A 13,977-nucleotide genomic window follows, 5' to 3' on the forward strand; every position below is an offset into this window, starting at 1 on the left:
TAGGTGTGGCAATATCTCCCGTTCTGTGCTTACCTGGGCCTCAGCTGGTACCAGCAGGCAGGCATGGGCAGTCAGTTAAGGAGTGTGGCTGGTGACTGGTGTGTCATGCATCGCACTGGTTTCCTGGTCCTCAGGCTGAAATGGATGCCCCTGACAGCTCCCTTTGAGTTCCTGTTCATCTGAAGTACACTGTCCTTCTAGATCTGCTGTCACTTTCCTTCTGCAGAGCCACAGTGGGGTCCTGTCTTCTCAGACCTCTTCTGACCTCAAATCACTTAGGACACGGCCGCCAGACAGGTTTGGGATTTCAGAACTTTGCACATGTTAGAAAGGTAAAATGGTATATAGTGCATATGTAGTATTTCTAGTAGAGTCTGGGTCAGCACCTCATAAGCAAATACATTAATATTTTGATCGCAACATATATGAATCGTCATCCTCAGGTCAGTAGTGACTATGCAGAACCTCATGTCAGAAAGGTCAGATTTTGGCCACCTATGGAGTTTTTATGTCAAATATATGAAAAACTTTTGGTTGCAGGGCTTTTGGGATTTTGGAACTGAGGATAAGGTGTCATGGACCATATCATTACCAGTTCCTTCCTCTTTCATCAAGGTCATGTGCATGCAGATGCTGACAAAGCTGTTCTTACACTTCCTGTGCTGGCTGGGAAGGGATCTGATTCAGGCTGAGCCTTAAGAATCACAGTTCCAAGCTTTCTTCTCATTCCAGATTTTAGTCGGGAAAGTAGGCATTCTGGAAGTAGAATCCATATCCACACTTTATACATTCCCTGTAGGTTTGATGAGCAAAAAGTAATAAAGGAAACACAAACTCAGAAAAGAAAAGGTTTTTCTAGGAAAGATCTATTTACCCTACTTAGGCCTCTACCCTTCTTCCCTTGGGAGTTTCTTAGCTTAACTTGCAGGATCACAGATTAAAGTACAATATAGCAAGTATTATTAAAAACAACCTGTAAAACTGCATCATCCCAAAGATTTAGCAGCTAATTTTCTGTTGCCTTTAATTCTCACATCATTTTTTTTTCAGGGTATAACCTTCTTTAAATTTTACGCCCTGCTCTCAAATTCCTTCTGGGTTTAATGACCAATCTCTTTATTTGTGTTTACCCTGGTGAAGCCTGTAGAAAGAAAATCATAAATTAATGGCATATATTTGCAGCTATGAACAGGGAACAGATTCAGAAACATACAAACATGCCTGTAACCTATTTCCTGGAATTACAATGCTCAACTCCCAATTAACCATAGATTTACAAGTCTAATCAAATGGCCCAGTCCATTTCCATTGAAAAGCTGTGCACTGTGTATAATCTTTCACTTTACCTAAATCTGTAGTAAATTTTGGAAAATAAACTCCTTTGTGGAGTCAGTCATTCTGTTGGATGAAGTCAATGTCCCTTTTTAGGACCTTGAGCTACCACTTTATGTACTCTAAGACACAGTTTGCAAAGGACCAGTCTGCCACACCCCATGTAGGAGGAGAACTGTGCTAACTCCCACCACAGGGTGTGTTCTTTGGTAATGGAAGGCTGTGCTGAGTCACTTACACTGTGTCCCTGGGTCTTCCTTAAGGACAGAGTATGGTTTTAGAAGATAATAAGCAAACATTTATCTACCACCTCTCTAGACCAGCTAGGCATTCTTTTTTTTTTTTTTTTTTTTTTTGACACAGACTCTCACTTTGCCGGCCAGGCTGGAGTGTAGTGGCGTGATGATCTCGGCTCACTGCAGCCTCTGTCTCCCGGGCTCAAGCAATTCTCCTGCCTCAGCCTCCCAAGTAGCCGGGATTACAGGCATGTGCCACCATGCCCAGCTAATTTTTGTAGTTTTAGTAGAGATGAGGTTTTACCATGTTGACCAGGCTGGTCTCAAACTCCTGACCTCAGGTAATCTGCCCACCTCAGCCTCCCAAAGTGCTGGGATTACAGGCGTGAGCCACTGCGCCTGGCCGGGTATTCTTCTAAGCCCTTTCTGCTGTGAACTCATTTAATATTCTTAACAAACAAAGGGGCAGGAACCATTATAATCACTGTTCAATAGATGAGAAAACTCAGGCACAGAGAGGTTAAGTAAATTGTCCAGTCAGCCTTAGCTAGTGACTGGGGGAATGGGGTTTTGAACCTGTCAGTCTTTCCTAGGATCTATCCACATAACCATGAAGTCACATTGCTTTCTGGGATATTGCATAGCCTATGGCAAAACCTGAATGGTGTGGAGCTTGCCATATGGGCTTCATTAGAATGTACCCTCCCCCAGTTGCAGTGAGCTGAGATCGCGCCACTGCACTCCAACCTGGGCAACAAGAGTGAAACTCCGTCTCAAAAAAAAAAAAAAAATGTACCCTTCCCCAGTGCTTCTCAAACCTTGGGGCTCTGCAGAATCCCTAAGGGTCATGGGAACGAGAGGCAAAGGAGGCTCTGGACTTCTACATCCACATCAGCCAGAACCAGTCAGCGTTTTAAATGTTATTTGCTAGCACTAAGAGTTTATCTGAGTAAGGGGTTCTGCAGCTCACAAGAAGCTTAAGAACTATGGCTCTAAACAATCAAGCCAGTTAACTCATATAGGGATAGTACCAGTTGCAAAGAGAAATGAGATGTAGAAACCCTGACCCCAGTGCTGTGTGTTGCTGTCATACTCTTTTTACTATAGTCAATGTCATAGTTGTGAAGTCAGTGTGCATTTTGGTGATGACATTTCAGGGTAAACTAGAGGCTGCTGCCTGGGTACCACAGGGTGGTGACCAGATCAGGTGCTTTCACAGTAGAAGATGAAAAAGGCCAGCCAATGCCAGAGCCTGGTCTAGGGAGGGGTAGGAGAGATGAGGCAAAAATGCTCAACATGGTAGGAAAGGCATGAAATTAAAGAAAGTGGTGAACAGAGCCAAGGGCAGGTGCTGAAATGAGGGTCCATACTCTGTGAATTAGATTGTTGAAAGTAGGGCTGGGAAGTAGGGCTGTGAATTAGATTGTTGAAAGTAGCAGAAGAGGAACCAGTTGAAGGTGGCAAGATGAGAAAGACAGGATGGAAACTTCCCAAGGAAATTGTGGACCACAGAGGACCCCAGGAAAGAGACTCTTGTGTCAAGAGAAATAAAAAGCTAGGCAGAACATTTTTTTGTTAAATTTTATGAGATTGGTATATCAGAGTAAAACAAAGGATTACCACAAAGCATTTTACCAAGTATCTCACCATGCCCTTGATTAGGTGGATTCAAAACTGGCTAAGTGAATTTTATCCAAAGATGCTGCCTACTGGGCTACAGACCATCCTGGACGGCAAGTATGGCTCTGCACTCTTCAGCCTTGTTTTATAAAGCAAATGCTGTAGGGCTGGCACGTTGGCTCATACCTGTAATCCCAGTGCTTTGGAAAGCCAAGGTGGGCTTGAGCCCACGAATTTGAGGTCAGCATGGACAACATGGGGAAACCCCCATCTCTACAAAAAATTTAAAAAATTAGTCAGACGTGGGGGTATACACGTGTAGCCCCAGCTACTTGGGAGGCTGAAGTGGGAGGATCTCTGAGTCCACGAGTTCGAAGCTGTAGTGAGCTGTTATTGTGCCACTGCACTCCAGCCTGGGTGATAGAGTGAGACCTTGTCTCTCTCAGAATAAACAAATAAATACAAATGCTCTGACAAGGCTCTGACACTATATGTTACTAAAGAATGATGTTCTCTGATTTGTCCTGTGTGTGTCTGTTTCCTCATTGTTTATTGTTGTTAGTATGGGATTTCTGGATGAGCCTAGAGGGCCCATGAGTCCTCTGAGATTGTTATACTAGAAGTATCTACTTACTTTTCTGTCTGTCTTGCTAGAACAGGAGCAACTTGTGGAAGTGAAGCAAGTCGGAACTGACAAAAGAAAAGCGGTGTACATACTGATCCATGGTTGAGCTATAATTGATTCATGCAATACTTATTGAGTATCTCAAACATGCTTGCAGTTGAGTACTAGGCACACAGGAAGAGGGATATGAAAAAATTAACAAACAGCAAAATAAGCATTATTGTTGTAATGTGCTGTGATAGAGGAAACACGCCTGAAAGGCACTTGCTCTAGCCTGAAGAATGAGAGTTGTCTTTCTGAAGAGGAAACATCAGCTGTTTGTAGACACATGAGAGTTGGGTGTCCTGTAGGAGGCAAGGAGAAGGGGTTCCAAGACAGAGATGAGAAATAGCATAGTGTATGTGCTAAAATGCAAGTTGTTTGGGATGGGGATGGTGAAGGGCACCTGTGAGGGCCAAGGTAGACAGGTCCAGGTGGAACAGGCTTTGATATCATATTAAGAATTTAGATTTTTATCCCCAATTTAGATTTTAATGGCCCCAAAACCACTGGGGTCATTAAAAGATTGAAAGAGTGGCATGATGGAATTTCTATTTTTGAAAAATTATTCAGGCAACAGTGTGAAAGATGCAATAGGAAGGGGCAAGATCATGGACCGGGGAATGTTGTAGAAGGCCTCTACAGAAATGAGGTGAAAGACTGTGTTGCTGTGCTGTCACTTATGGCTTCCATGGGTGCTGTCACTCTGTGTAGCTGCTGCTGCTATGATCACTGCTTCTATTACCACGGGGATGGTCAAGCGGGAGCAGGATCATCTTAGACCATGAGGGAGGATGAGCTGGAAGAACGAAGACAGAAGTGGCCTGATGAGAAGGTGGAGGTGTGAGAAGTGACGAAGAGTCTGTGAGGAGAATGAGAAAGGGCAACCAGAGAAATCAAGAAAAATTAGGAGACAGATCTCCTAGAAGCCAAGAAGATGGTGGTGAACTAATAAGTGATGGGAGCAGTGAAGGAAAAAAAAAAAACAACTCGGAGTATGTTTATATTGGTGGCAAAGAGTTTGCTTTCAAGTGCCTTGTTAGCACACCTGTGATCTGACTAAGTTACATCAGTGGGAGGCAGAGGATGAAAGGATGCCGGCCTCTGAGACCGACTTCAGTTCTTTGAGTGTTTGAGAAACACTTCAAGTCTTAGCCAATGGCTTTGGTCATGTTGAGGATGATGCCCTGAGGGCTTTCACTGCAGAGACAAGCCAACTTGTTCAAATCCATTCTGAAATAGTAAAACACAGGCAAAGGTAAAACATGCAGAACTACTGCACCATGATCAAAACATGTACTCTGTCACATCTCATGGCTTCAGGCACCCCTTGAACTTTTGAGTTAGCAAAAACGGGCAAATAAAGATGAAACTTGTCTTTCAGTTCTCCTTATGTGTTTTTTAATTGTTTCCTCCTTGGTTCCTCTGCAACAGCCCTGCGGTCTCTGCATGTTTAGTGGCATGTGGGGTGACCCACACTTGTCTCAGCATCTTCAGGGGAGTTGAGAACAGCTGCCCCCAGCCTTCTGTACTTGTCAGGCATATGGTAGGGGAGACAGAGCCCTGGCATGCCAATCTCTTCCCTGATTTAAAGTGTCAAAGCATTTTGGAATTCCGGTCTTGGTGTTAAAAACTCTCCATGAACTCTGATAGGCTTCAGTGGTAGTCACTACCTTAGGATGCTGATGAGGAACAACTGCTAGCCTGCCTATGGTGATGACCTTCGAAAAGCCCATGAACAAAACTATTATGAATCATGAGTAAGAAGATTAGGGAAAAGCCGGGCGTGGTGGCTCACGCCTGTAATCCCAGCACTTTGGGAGGCCAACATGGGCGGGTCACGAGGTCAGGAGATCGAGACCATCTTGGCTAACACGATGAAACCCCGTCTCTACTAAAAATACAAAAAATTAGCCGGGCATGGTGGCAGGTGCCTGTAGTCCCAGCCACTTGGAAGGCTGAGGCAGGAGAATGGCCTGAACCCTGGGAGGCTGAGCTTGCAGTGAACAGAGAACGAGCCACTGCACTCCAGCCTGGGTGACAGAGTGAGACTCTGTCTCAAAAAAAAAAAGAAGAAGATGATTAGGGAAAAACTAATCTCTGCTATTTGCTTATTCTCTGTCAGAGACACAAGAATTTGTATGCATCTTTTCAACCTCTCCCTGATCTTCTTGCAGCTATTTAAAGTATTTTACAAAGGAGACGTTCCAAGAAGGAGCTGTGACTAAAAGGTATCCATAAAATTCAGATGTCTTTTGGTACAGCCATTACAGAAAACAGTATGGAGGTTTCTAAAGAAATTAAAAATAGAACTACCATATGATCCAGCAATTCCTCTTCTGGGTATATACCCAAAGGAGATGAAATCACTACCTCGTAAATATATCTGCTGTACTCTCATGTTCATTGCAGCATTATTCACAGTAGCCAAGATGTGGAAACAACCCAAACACCCAAAGATGGACGAAAGGATAAAGGAATTACAATGTATGTACATATATATAAACACATATACCACAGATGCACCACAATATAAATGTATACATACCATAACAGAAGCATATATATATATACACACACACACACCATAATACAAACTTTAGTGTGTATGTGTGTAAATAAATAATATTGCATTGTGTGTATATATATGTGTGTATGTATACAATGGAATATTATTTGTTTTGGGAATATTATTCAGTCTTTAAAAAGAGGTCCTGCCATTTGCCACAATATGGTTGAAGCTTGAGGACATTATGCTAAGTAAAATAAGCCAGACACAGAAAGAAAAATATTGCATGCTCTATTTTATATGTGAAACAAAAAAAAAGAGAAGCTCAAACTGAAATATACAGAGATAGAGAATGAAACAGCAATTACCATGGGTGAGGGGTGGGGAGAATGTAGAGATACAGGTCAAAGGATACAAAATAGCAGATACATAGGATGAACAAGTCTAGAGATCATGTGATACATGAGGACTATAGTTAATAAAATTGTATTAGGGATTTTTTTTAAATAAGTAGATTTTAGCTGCTTTTGTCACACACATGCAGAGTAACTACGTGAGATGATAGATATGTATTGGTTTCACTATAGTAACAATTTCACTATCTATATGTGTCCCATAATATATCCTAAGCCCCAAATATACATAATGAAATTTATTAAAAAAGAAACAACAACACATTCAGAGTTTTTTGTTTGTTTGTTTTTCTGCTGTAAAGTTCAGGGGGCTCTCCTGGCATTGACAAATACCTAAATAACAAATGTTTTCTCCTCACTTCCTGTCATTGCTGTAAAGGAAACAGTTCCAGCATGAGAGGAACCTTTCTTAGTGTTCTCTGAAGGGTCATTTGTCAGTTGAGAGTAAGGCACATGCTTGAAGAAGTTTCGGGTAATTCTTGTTTGCACTACTTATCTTTAGTCAATCTGGGGATTAACCGAAGATTAGAGATAGGCCTGCCCTGGCTGAGCCCCCAGCTGATGCCTGCCAGCCACGTACATGAACCACTTTAGAGAGGCGTCCTCAGGCCCAGGAGAGTCACCCCAGCTGATGGTCAATGCTACAGGAGCAGAGATGACAGGTCCCTGCTGAGCCCTGCTTAAATTGCAGATTTCTGAATAAAATAAATGGTGGTTATTTTTAGATAAAAATTTTAATTGACAAATAATATTTAGGGAGCACAACTGTGATGTTTTGGTATATGTATACATTATAGATTAAATCAAGCTAATTAACATATCTATCATCTCATGTATTTATTTTTTTGGTGGTATGAACATTTAAAATCTATTCTCTTAGCAATTTTCAAGAATACAATACATTATTATTAACTATAGTGGTCATGTTGCACAATAGACCTCCAGAACGTATTCCTTCTGTATAACTGATACTTGGTACCCTTTGACTGGCAGCTCCATTTCCCCTCTCTCCACCCCCTGCCTCTGGTAACCACCATTCTGCTCTTCTACTTCTATGAGTTTGATTTTTTTAGATTCCACATATACATGACATCAAGCAGCATTTGTCTTTCTGTGCCTGGCTTATTTCATCTAGCATAATGTCCTCTGGTTTCATCCATGTTGTTGCAAATGACAGGATTTCCTTCTTTTTAAAGGCTGAATAGTATTCCATTGTGTCTATGTACCACATTTTCTTTATCCATTCATCTACTGATGGACATTTAGGTTGATTCCATAATTTGGTTAGTGTGAATAGTGCCGTGATGAACATGAGAGTGCAGGTATCTCTTTGACATATTGATTTCAATCCCTTTGGATATAAACCCAGAAGTTGGATTGCTGGATCATATGGCAGTTCTACTTTTAGTTTTTTGAGGAATCTCTATACTGTGTATAATTGTTATATTTTTAAGCCATAGATTTTTGGGGGTGTGTTATGCAGCAATAGACAATCGGGACACTTGATTTCCAGGATAGCATGCTCCTGGTTTTCTTCCTGTTTCAATGGTGCTCTTTCTTGGCCTCCTTTGATAGTTCCTCCTCATCCCTCTGTCTTTGTTTTTCTCCTGTCATTATGCAAAATTTTAGCCATACACATATTAGACAGCAAACTATAATGAAACTCCTTGTGCCCATTTCCCAGCTTCAGTATTTATCTACTCAGAGCCAACCTTACTCATCTATTTTCCTACCTACTTCCCTCCATCCACTCCATATTACTTTTAAGCAAATTCCTCAGACTCTCTTTTCTCTGTTATATTCCCTTGGTGATCTCACCTGGACTCATAACTAAATATCATTCACATGCTAAAGACTCCTAAGTTTATTAATATTACCTGTCCTGTAACATTGTAGCTCAAAGCATGCATTCTGGTACTTATATTCCTGCATTCAAATCATGGCTCTTCCACAAACTATTCTTGTGACCTCAGGTAAGTTCCTTAACCTCTATGTGGTTCAGTTTCCCAACCTGTGAAATAAGAGATGATAATATTTCCTGCTACCTCTTGGGGTTGTTGTGAGGATTAAATAAGTTACGTATGTAGAATGCTTAGCTCAGTGCCTGCACATATGCAATTACTGCATTTTTTATCATATCTTCAGGCCAGACCTGCCTGAACTGCAGGTGTATATATCCAGCTGTTTACTTGGCATTCTCACTTAGATGCCAGATAGACATCTCAAGCTTATTATTCTAAAACCAAACTCCTGACCCCCCTGCAAACTCCACATAGCTCTTCTCTCAGTCTTCCATTTCAGCTAATGGCAGTGTGTTCCATCTTTTCTTTCCTTAGCCCCAAATGCCATGATGTTATCTTTGACTTCTCTCTTGCTCTCATATCCTACATCAAATCCTGTTGGATCTGCTTTCAAAATATATTATAACAGAGTCATTCACCATTATTACCCTTGTAGAAACCTCCATCACCTCTTGCCTGCAATATAACTTCCTAACTGGGCCATCTACTTCTACCCTTCCTTCTCTCTCTCCATCCCCTCCTCCAATAATCTATTCCCAAACTCCTGACCTCAAGTGATCCTCCCCCTTGGCCTCCCAAAGTGCTGGAATTACAGGAATGAACCACCACACCTGGCCAATAATCTACTCTCAGTACAACAGAGTGGTCTTTTTAAACACTTAAGTCAGATTATGTCACTCCTCTGTTCAAAAACTTCCAGTGTTGTCTCATGATACAAAGTGAACACCAAAGTCCTTGCAATCCTCTCTGATCCCATTACTGTCTACAGTGGCTCATTTTGTTCCAACTTCACTGGCCTCCTTTCTGTTTCTGGAACATGATGGTAGGGCTCCTACCACATATCTTCAATTCAGCCATACCTCTTAAAATTCACTGTGCTCAGATCTTCATGGCCAACTCCCTTCTTCTTCTTGGCTTAAGTGTTATCTTCTCATTTAATGAACTTTCTGATCAATAAATCTGAGTCCTGGCCAGCCATCCCCCTCCCCGCATCAACACTCTCAATCCCTCTTACTCTGCTCTACTTTTTCCTTTTTCCATGATGTTTATCACCTTCTAACATATTTTCATAATGTACTCATTTACTTTGTATATCATTTATTCTTCGTCTCCCTCTACTAAAACGTAAGCTTCATGAGGGCATCTTTATCTGTTTTGTTTATTGCTGAATCTCAAACACCTAGGACAGTGCCTGGCACAAAGTAGACAATAGATAGACATATGGATAAACCTGTTTTAGAAAGATCACTTAAAAAACAATATACAGGGTAGTTAGAAGGGGAGAGAGAATGGAAGTTTTTAAGATCTGTGCAATAATCCTTGCAAGAAATAATTATAAGAGCTTGAGCTAGAAAAGAAGCAAGAGGAGAGATGAGTGGGAATTTTGTTGGTAGAACCAATAGAAATGGATGACATTCTGATTATGGGGTGGGGGGAAGAGAGACAGAGAAGTCAGTGTGACTTTCCGCTTTCTGGCTTGGGGGTGTCATATGGAACAAATTTTAGGAAAAGTCACATGTGAAAGTATCATGTTGGAAGAGTGTGGAAGAAAATATAGACCTGGAATTAGAAATGGATCTTTATAATTAAGCACTTAATTGCATACTTTAAAAAATTATATTTCAATGAATGTATGTGAATAGTCTTTTCTATTTATATTACCACCTCATTTTTTTGTTTCTTCTACTCACAATGCTGAGCTAATAGCAGGACTTTGAAAAAGAGTTGTGATTGGCTGATAGGCTAAAACATATATTTTTAAAAACTTAGTTAACTACTTCGTCCCCAATATTTGCTAGAATTACAGATTTGACACACTGTTAGATGATTTACAAATTCATTTTCCCCTTCTTACAGAGTAATAGAATTTTGTCTGGACACATGATTACTCAGCTAAAAACTGTATTTTCCAGGTACACTGTTAATTGGATGAGGCCATGTCACTGAGGTCAGGCCAAGCAATGATAGTGGAAGCAGTATGTGCCATTTCCACACCTTAGCCTAAAAAACAGGACTGTGCTCCCATTTGATCTGGTCTGAAGTGAAACAGAGCCCTTTTGAGACCCAGCTTTGACATGAAGATTAAGTAAAATGCCTTGGGGCATAGTAGAGAAATGAGATGGAAGGAACCTGAATCCTTGAATGACCTGGTGGAGCAGAGCTGCTCTGCCAAGGTAGGCTTACCCGACTATTATTTAGGAGTGGAAGAAATATGTACCCTATTTAAACCTCTGTATTTTGGGAGTTATTTGTTTTAAAAACAACCTTCATTCTGACTCACAACAGGATAAATGCCATCGATGTCTTTGTTTCTTAGTGTCCTCTGTTATTCAAAGGAAAGACGAATATATTGAATTGAGTTTTTAAACATTAATAAAATACTCCTAATTCTGCTTTTTGTGTTGCTGCATAGTTCTTTTCTAAATGTAACATGGAATTACAGAGCCATAAAATGGAAGCAGAGTTAAACTCAGACATGTGGGCACTCAAGGTAGGTAAATATTCTGGTATTCATGACAGGTTAGTCATTTGACACACCAACAAACTGATCATCTTAACTTTCTCCCCATAGTATTCAGTATTTTTCTTATAGTTTTAACTCATTCCTCTCTTTAATCTTTAAAAAATTCTTATTTTATAGACTGTTCCACATTATTTTACTATCTGTGGACTCATTCTCTGTCAATGTAGATTATTTCTGCATGTGCTTTGCGAGCTCATCTTCAGCAGGGTTGTTTTCTATAAAGTCTGTGTGCCCTAGAGAATGGTTTGGATTTGCCTCTGCTATGTGCCAGTCTGGAACCAGTTTTTGTATTAATTTCTAGCATCTTTTGGCATAAATTTGGACTCCCAACCTGGGCAAAGCACGGGCCTGGGTTTTTGATTTTTCACCCAAAATCCCTAGGAAGAGACACACTCCTTGCTTATGTGTCACTTCCCTGGTCTGATGCACAGATGCTTTAGTCCCTTTCATTGTGGGTATGTAACTTTGACATATCGGCTTTATTTAGGAGTTTCAGTTCTGGCTCTCTATTTCACATAAGCCCAAGGCCATGTCTCTTGACACTCATCATACTAAAAACCTACCACTTAACAGATGAGGCCCTGTAGTTATTCCAGTCTCCTCCCTGGGCCACTGTTACCACTTCAGTTTTATGTTTCCTTTGCATTTCTGATACCTGGGATAGCCTGTCTTTCAATTTCAACCGTTTTGAAAACATTGCTGGTTATATTATGTCGGTCATTTTTAGTCTATAACATGAAGGGCATTGTGCATTTTGCTTAGTTGGGGGCCATGAGATAAGTTTAAGTCTTTTTCAATATTTATTTAGCATAAATATCTCAACAAAGCTGGAAAAAAATGTGAAAACCTCAAAAAAAAAAAAAAAAAAACAGACTGAGGTCCTTTTATTGTCGTTTTGTGCGCTGCTTTATCCCCAGTACCTCAAATAGAACATATATTAATAGTAATCACTCAAAACATATGTGTTGACTGAATGAATGAATGAGTGAACAAATGCTGGGTGACAGTGCTCAGCCTGTCCTGTGTAGTCCAGCTCTGGATCCAAATATACAGACCTCACCCTACCAAAGAAGAGCCCTGTTGTCATCCTGACCTTACCTCTTTAGAACACAGTTGAGGGCTCATCAGCCATAACATTATCACACCCTTTGGCAGTCTCTTTCTCTTATGCCAAGAAGATTATTAAAACATCCCTTTCCACCGCATACACTCCCTGAGAGGAGGCCTGATAAATATAATTTTCTACACTCTGAGGTTATATTTCCAGTGGAATTTGAGCTTCCAATCATGTTATGGTACTCAGAAAAGGCTGGAGTCCTGGGCCACTGCCCAGCTGGTCTGTTGCCTGGTCCACCTCTGAATGGTGGAGGCCATCGTCTTTCCATGCCTTTGTCCATGCACAGTTCTAGGAAAAGAGGATTAATTTGTAGTCGGCAGGTTTAGTGCTTTCTGTATGACTATAAGGGATAAATCAAAAATCTCCCAACCAGGTGATTAGGAGCTTTCTGCAATGAGAAAGGGATCAGACTGATCCTTAAAACTTTATGCAACCCCAGAGTATTGCAGCCACCTGCATGCCGAAGGTGTCAGTGTTCTCACTGCTGCCTATAGGAGGGTCTTCAGCCTCCAGTGATCCAAAGTACCAGGTAAAATATTTAAGCCAGCAGAAAGAACGTGTTTTATTGTGTCTTGTATGTCATAAAGTATTCTCTGTCATGAGATATCATTCTGTATTGGTGAGACAGGTTTGAATTTCTGTCTTGGCTCTGCCACTGACTAGCTTTATTCCTTAGGCTAACCTGGTGGAATCTCAGTTTTCTCACTGTAAAGTGAGGATAATTATCCTTATTTTATGAGGTTATGAAAATTAAATAACATAATGGTAGCAAAACACTTAGCACAGCACTAAGACACAAAATAGACAATAAATGTTAGTTACCTTTATTTGTGTCCCCTTTCCTATCCAGGCAAAGGCTCAGTATAAGGACAAATATTGTTTAGAACTTCTTTTTAAACCTATGAGCGTTACCTTTCAAGAACCACAGATTTGTTCCTGAAAGTTACCTGTGTAGTGAAGGTTTTATAAATCAAATTTTATTTTCAATGTACAGAGAAGCTTTGACAGAGTCCCTTTTCCTGAGAAGTCATTGTGGGTTTGGCATCCTGTTCAGCCTGGCTGCGGCCAGGGGAGCTGAACGGTAATGACAAGCAGATGTACTATTGTTCTATGAAAATAGTGTCTGGCTCCAGATGGGGTTTAGGAAAACGTAGTGATGATTTCTGTTGAGGAGGATGGGAATTCTGACCCACTGAGCTAGCTGGGGAAGAAGGAGAGTAAGACATGTGGGTAAATGCAGGCTAAGAGAAAGGACCTCTAGATCAACTGAAAGCCTACTAGAAGAACATTAAAAGCAGATAAGAAAACAAGGAAGCAAGCAAACAAAACTGGACAAGAGAAAGAAGAGACCTTTAGGAAACATCCAGGATAATTGCTATCATCATTAAAGCTCCCATTTGTTAATCTGTTACATATGAGGCCCAACACTGGATGGTTTACCAACATTTAAACTAACCTCCCACTTTGCGATGAGTTGGATATTGTCACCCCCATTATTAATGGAAAAATGGGAGCTCTAGAATATTGAAGTCACTTGGCTA

At 40.8% G+C, this 13,977-nt stretch overlaps 1 long non-coding RNA gene across 1 annotated transcript in view; it reads left to right on the forward strand.

Moving 5' to 3' along the window:
- LOC105507193 overlaps positions 1 to 13,977 on the forward strand; it is an 85,402-nt gene that overhangs the window by 36,295 nt on the left and 35,130 nt on the right. The window contains exons 4-6 of the long non-coding RNA XR_001001054.1: positions 135 to 332; positions 11,209 to 11,286; positions 12,810 to 12,965. This is a non-coding gene — a long non-coding RNA (uncharacterized LOC105507193). The remainder of the gene's footprint in view (positions 1 to 134; positions 333 to 11,208; positions 11,287 to 12,809; positions 12,966 to 13,977) is intronic.

This window comes from Colobus angolensis, unplaced genomic scaffold (genome assembly GCF_000951035.1).
Source record: "Colobus angolensis palliatus isolate OR3802 unplaced genomic scaffold, Cang.pa_1.0 Scaffold145, whole genome shotgun sequence".
NCBI lineage: Eukaryota > Metazoa > Chordata > Mammalia > Primates > Cercopithecidae > Colobus > Colobus angolensis.